Source organism: Lemur catta, chromosome 18, assembly GCF_020740605.2.
Source record: "Lemur catta isolate mLemCat1 chromosome 18, mLemCat1.pri, whole genome shotgun sequence".
Classification (NCBI taxonomy): Eukaryota; Metazoa; Chordata; class Mammalia; order Primates; family Lemuridae; genus Lemur; species Lemur catta.
The window spans coordinates 34200228-34206526 of record NC_059145.1 but is presented as its reverse complement, the minus strand read 5'-3'; positions in this window follow the sequence as shown (position 1 = coordinate 34206526).

Genomic DNA, 6299 nt, shown 5'->3' with positions numbered 1-6299 from the left:
AATTGTCTACATTTGCCTTGAACAAGGTGAGATTTCCTATGGCTCTTGGGAACCAATTCCATCCTGAAGATGACAATACGGTTCACATCTCAGGGAATGGCACAATGTCACGAATCTTGTCAAAGAGCAGTAAAAACCTTTATTACTCAGGAGAGGTGCAGCGCAGACTAGCACTCTGTTAGGTCAGGAGAAGCAGCTTCATAGAAGAGCTCCAAGTAGGAGCCAAACTTCTCCAGACGACTCCCAAACTCTCAGAACTTTCCTTTGCCTACCTATTCCATGCATGTTTTCAGTGGGTTACACCGATTTGCATTTTAATGTTGTAAGTACCTTTCTTCTCATTTCATATTATTGTAAATCAATTTATACCTTCATTAGCTTTTCTGTGTAAGTAAATACGATGTTTCTCTTAAAGATAGAGGAATAGGGAGAAAGTCTCTCAGACAGAATGTCCAGAATTTCTCTGGTTTCCCCACCTCCTCATACTGACAAGCTTCCCTTGGAACCACTTTGCATCTGGAAGTATTAATTCCAGTGCTGTTTTTTCCCCTTCACTGGAAAAGAGAGAAGAGGCAAGATAGTCTCATGTCAACACGCAGCAGGTTTTACTGGCAGCAGGTGGATCCAGGAGGCATTACATCTTTACTACCCAGAAGGATGTTGTATATGAAAACCACCCCTCTATGTATTCCCCTTGCAGTACCAAAGAAAGCAATTGGACCCATTAGTGGGACCTACAACAGGTTCAATTAAGAAGTAAAACACGACAATGAAACTATCGCCCGTGGGCAAAACACACCAGCTCTTGGCTAAGATCCACCTGAAGCACCACTGCCATGTTATATGAAGGCAAGACTTGGGAAAGGGCACGTGCTAAGTTATCCCAAAGAACTCTCCCAGACCTGTTGATTCTCCAGGACTCTGACATTTCATGTTTGTCCCACAAAAAAGAACTGGATGCTGGGTACTTTCTGGCCAGAAAAAAAATCACCATGGCACACAATCTACCACATTTTTCTCATTCTGAATAACATGTCATATGCAATGTCATCAAGTTCAATACCATATTCCATGTAACCACACATGCATTCAACTCCGGGGGGGTTTGTGATTCGGTGTTAAATAGCCTGCAGTACATACGAGAGGTATAATTCCCAGCAGCAAACGTTGCTAGAGTTCAACGTTCCATTTATAACTATGGTAATGACATGTGCCACTATTCAATTATAATGCAGACAGGACAGAAATAAAGGGTGGGTTCTTAATAGCTAAAAATCAGCTTTTAAAAGAGCAAAACACTCTGAAAAAAAATGTAATGCTTATAATTTATAACGCAAAACTCCGTAGAAGTGTAATTTTTAAGAAAGCAACAGATACACAACTGAGACCGGCTAATGTCAATACTTTGAATTCATTGAAAGAATTACAGTTACCCATTCACCATTACTATGCCTTGATCCTTGTGTTTTCTTCAGAACTGCCATAGAAGAGATAGCACAATCCATTAAACCGGCTTCTTAGAGATGATAGTTTCAGCTCCATGAAGACATATAGTTTTATTTTCCTTATTCCTTGCCAAACATTTGACACAACCAGAAGGACGTGAGAGTCACACCACACTGGCATATCTGGTGAAAGCAAGCAGCCAGCTGAAAACCACAACTGGAGAATTGCGACAATTTCTGAGTCCACAATCATGCCTTAAGAAGTGTGTATAAATCCTAGTAAGGGCATAGTTTACATCTTAAATAACACAGAAACATTCGAATCGTGCTAAACCCAGCCCCAACAAGGCAGAGCAATAATGTGGCTGGCGGGGTGGGGAGGGGAGGCAGGATGGAGGGGGCTCTCGGGAATGATCGGGGCACGCGGACATTCTGCGCTCACGGAACACAGTAGCAGACACAGGGCACAGTCACAAACATCAGCGAGCACAGTGGAGCACGCACACAATACAACACTAGAATGCAATTTTTGTTTTTAAGAAAAATGATATAAAAGATGGTTTCTCACCCCTCAAAACAAAACTGGAACTTTGGTTTACAGGCCCGGCTATGCCCATATGCCCTCCTCGTCATCCTGCGGCCGGCCCGGGGTGGGGAGGTGCACAGAGAGGAGGGGAGCACCGGAATGAAAGAAGAGAAGGTTAGTTACACCGAGATGCACTGGAAAGGCACGCTAAGCTTCACTTTGTTTTTTAATCTTAAAGATCGAGGAGAAAAAACCCATAGTAACTTAAGTCCCACATCACTGACTTGTCAAATACATAACCAAGTTTTGTATCTATGGCAACACCCACACAAAAACATTCCACCCACCCAGCTCTGACTCTGTGTCAAGACTGGATTAGAAGATTAAAATTAGTCGACATTAGCAGCTGATTATTTTTTTGGAAAGCATGCAATCTGAATTGCGTATGCCTAAGGAATAGATTAAACCTTTTAAGTAAGCAGAGAAGTAATTATAGTAATCAAATACCCTTAATTTCTCTTAAGCTTAAAGTATTAATATCAATAAAGGCTGAAGAAGAATTAAAAAAAAAAACAAAACAATTCCATCTACTTGGGGGAATAAACTTTTTAGCATGCGATAATTCATACTGGTTATTCCACAAAGGCTCAAATATGCTGTAGTCTTCTTATCCGTCAGGTTCTATTTTGCTCTCAGTGTAAAAGGGGATGCACACGCCATGGGATGATCATACATTTGCAGGGAATGATTATACATTTGCAATTAAACAAGTTTTAAAGAAAAGAGAGTACACTTTCAATTCAGTAGAATGCTTGGAGAAGGGAAGCTTTGTTTAACTTAAAATTGTGTTTATCTATGGATAAACAAACTTATTTGGTCTGAATTCTTGCTGAAAAGGTTTCCAAAATGGCTCTGGCCACTTTCCTCGCTTAATCAAGTGGCCAACAGGCAAGGAAATTGAATCTTAGAAAAGTGAAGTACATCCACCATTGCATAGTCCTCGTTTTGAACAATTCTCAGTTTATGACAAGGATGGAAACAATACTTATAAGACGGAGTGGTCTATAGCCCGGTCTCACACATAATTTGGGAGCTGTGTCTTTTAATGAATCCCCAATGAAACCAGATTTTGCCATGATTTGCTTTTTTGTTTTGAAAGTCAACAACAGCAAGAAAAATAACTTGGAACATTTTTTTCACTATTTGTATCCTTATTGGTTAAATTATTATAACATTAGGTCAAATCATATGAAAATGCCCACATCTCACCAATAGGTCAAGGTGATTTTTATCTACTCACAGATTTAGATGTGTGGTCTTTGGACTGACTGTCAACATAATTTGCTCCCTTTGTATTTTATCAAAATCTAAAAAATTATTCTGAGAAGACGCGCAGAGAATTCATCAGACTACCAAAGGGATCCACAGCCCACAAAAGCTAATAATCCCAATGACCCCTTGAGTCAACCAAGGGATCTGTACAGAGCCTGAATTAGACAACACAGTATGAATTTCCACTTGACAATTTAGGTAGGAATATTCTGGCAAAAAATCAGGTACACTGGTCATTTTAGCTGGGCTGACTTATGTAAAAATTACCTGTGTTTATTTATTACTAAATAGTCTAATAATTGCTCCTGGCAATAAACTTCCCTTTTCCCTATATGACCTAGGAAAAATATATTTTTACATTCATTGAACTTCCTCTCTGTCCCTGGAGAAAGGCAAAGTTGATGTTCCCTTTCATGTCAATAAAGAAGGAAAGTCTACAGCATGAGATCCTAGGGCATCCGCAAATGGGCTTCAAGGAGTCTAGCAACCCCTTGAAATTAAATACAGAATGTTGTTGAGTATGTATGTAAATATATTTCTCTGAATGAGGGTCTTAGCTTTCATCATAAGATTCTTGACATTCCCCACCCCCAATCACTGCTGTAGGAAAACTCTAGGCACAGAAAGATGCTATGATTTGCCAAAGTCACAAAGCAAACAGGAGGCTTTTGCTAAAAGGCTTTTGCCCACAGCCCTGTGATTGCTTCCTAAATGGTTGTAAAACAACTTGCAGAGCAGTTTCTTTCATTTTGCATTTAAAACTCAACAGTGTGTACACATTCAGTTCGTTTCAAATCCATTTATATAGGGTTTTAAAAAAGAACAAAGTAAGAAAAAACAAAAGCCACTGCCACCAAAATCTACCTCTATTTTCTTAACAGTGAAATGTGGTCTAATGCAAATCACTTTTAGCAAATTAACTATATTAAAAAGTGGTAAGTAATTATGATTGAAACAGACAGGAGTTGTAGCTTGAAAATATACACTGCCAATATCACTACTACTGTTCCTCATCCACCATAGGAATAAAAAGGAGCTCCCAGATGTCGAGGGTTATTAAAAACCAGATGTTCGGATCGATGTCTCGTATGCTGGTGAATAAAGTAAAGAAATATGACAGTCCAATATAAACTTTGCTAACATTTAATGTGGCAGAAATGTGAATAAATTCCTTTCATGGACTCAGAATATTATGCATTTTTAAAAGTTTTCCATTTTTAAAGTTTAAAGTTTTTAAATGAAAACAGAAAGAGAAGTGGTGGCCATTTCTGGTCTCTCTAATCTTCAAAGCTTAAACATGAATTGACCCTCATCACCAAGTGATCTGGGTCAGAGTGAGTGTCCATTTGGGGAATAAAAAACAAAACTGCAGGACCTAATCAGAGAGGGAGCTCCAAGTCTTTCCAAACGTTTGCAGCTGTTTGACAGCTGCGTTGCCTGCATCTCTATATGCAAATATTAATTTGTTCAGCAACCTTACTGCACAGAAATGTAAATTTGGGGGACCAAAAAATAAGAAACAGACAAATATCACTTGATCCCTAACTTCATGCCAAGTTATTTAGAAATACTTGAATTTTTAAAATGCATCTATCAGTCCTGGGAGAGTCTGTTTCCTTTCCTTGTTTTTCTATTTCCAAATGTACTTTGCAGTGGCTTTTCTGAATGCTGCCTGGTGTTTGATCCCTTGCGTGTCCGTTGTGAGTGATCACTCTGCCAAGAGTTGCCAAAATATCTGGATAGGAAGAAAGCCTCAAGCCCATCAGTCATCTGCGTGCTTTGGTCCACAGCATCTGAGGATGGGAACATCCAACGTGGACCGAAGCCCAGAGCACAGTGACCACAAAACACAGCAAATTCTGCAGGGGAGGAGGCTTAACTATCAAACAACCTCAGGATACAGCTACAGATCCAGGGATGTTGTGAAGGACAAGAGGCCTTGATGGAAATCCTGTAGTCCCAGAACCTGGGCCCTAATGGGATTCTCTAAATACTGAGATAAAAAAACATTCCTCACCGGATGGGCTGCTCACAGCAGCTATGTTGATGACAAGGTCTAAAGGCAAAGGGACTGAGTCATCGTTGACAAGGCAAGAGACTTGCTATTGTGGGGGGCATTTATCAGCCCCAGTAAAGAAGCTCTGGGAAGGAGCTCTATAATCTGACATGATAAACGGCCCAGGGTAAACCTTTAATTGGTCTCTATTTTGAAGTCTTAGGGACAGCCAGCAGGCAAACCAAAAACCGGATATTTTTTTTAAACACCTGCAATTCTTGTTGAGTTGATAGCTAGTTTTTTTCTGGAACCCATAGAACTAGGTTCCTAATGGAGACCTTACTGTCATACCTGTCCTAGAGAGGAATGAGTAAAACCATGAAAGCATCACTTTTAAATAGCTCCCTGCCTTTGTCGGCACTCAGCTGAGGTCTCTGCCAAGAAGTTGCACCCGGCTTCCTTGTGGGAAGGGGCACAAGGAGATCATCCTGGTTATAACTGGGTCTGGTGTGGACAGTCTTCAGACCCACCTCCACCTCTACTTTATTCATGGCTTCTCTGAAACTTGCCAAGCTTCAAGCCTCGGGACTCTGCAAACTTTGGCTGCACAAGTCACAAAAGCAGGACCACAATGTGGAATTTATGATGTGCCCTGAGCCTGCTTCAACCAAAGCAGATCCTCTTGGCATCTCCAACCGCAGGCCTGGCCAGAACTGGGAGGGCAGACACGTGTGTGAATGAAGGCAATAGGCTTAGGCATGAGCCTGGAAAAGAGGGGCACAGAGCCTTGTCAGGGCACTAACAAGTTTTCTCCCAGGCTCGAGTCCAAACTTTCCCTCTAGAGATCACTCTTACACGATTTGTGTCTGTTATAGCCTGTGGGGCCCATTTGCAGACAACCTCTCCCCCGAATCGGGAAAGTCTCAGCCAGGTTGAGATACCCCTTCCTGCTCTCTTTAACCTAAGTGTAAGCTTATTTCTGAGCTGGGCTAGAAAAGAG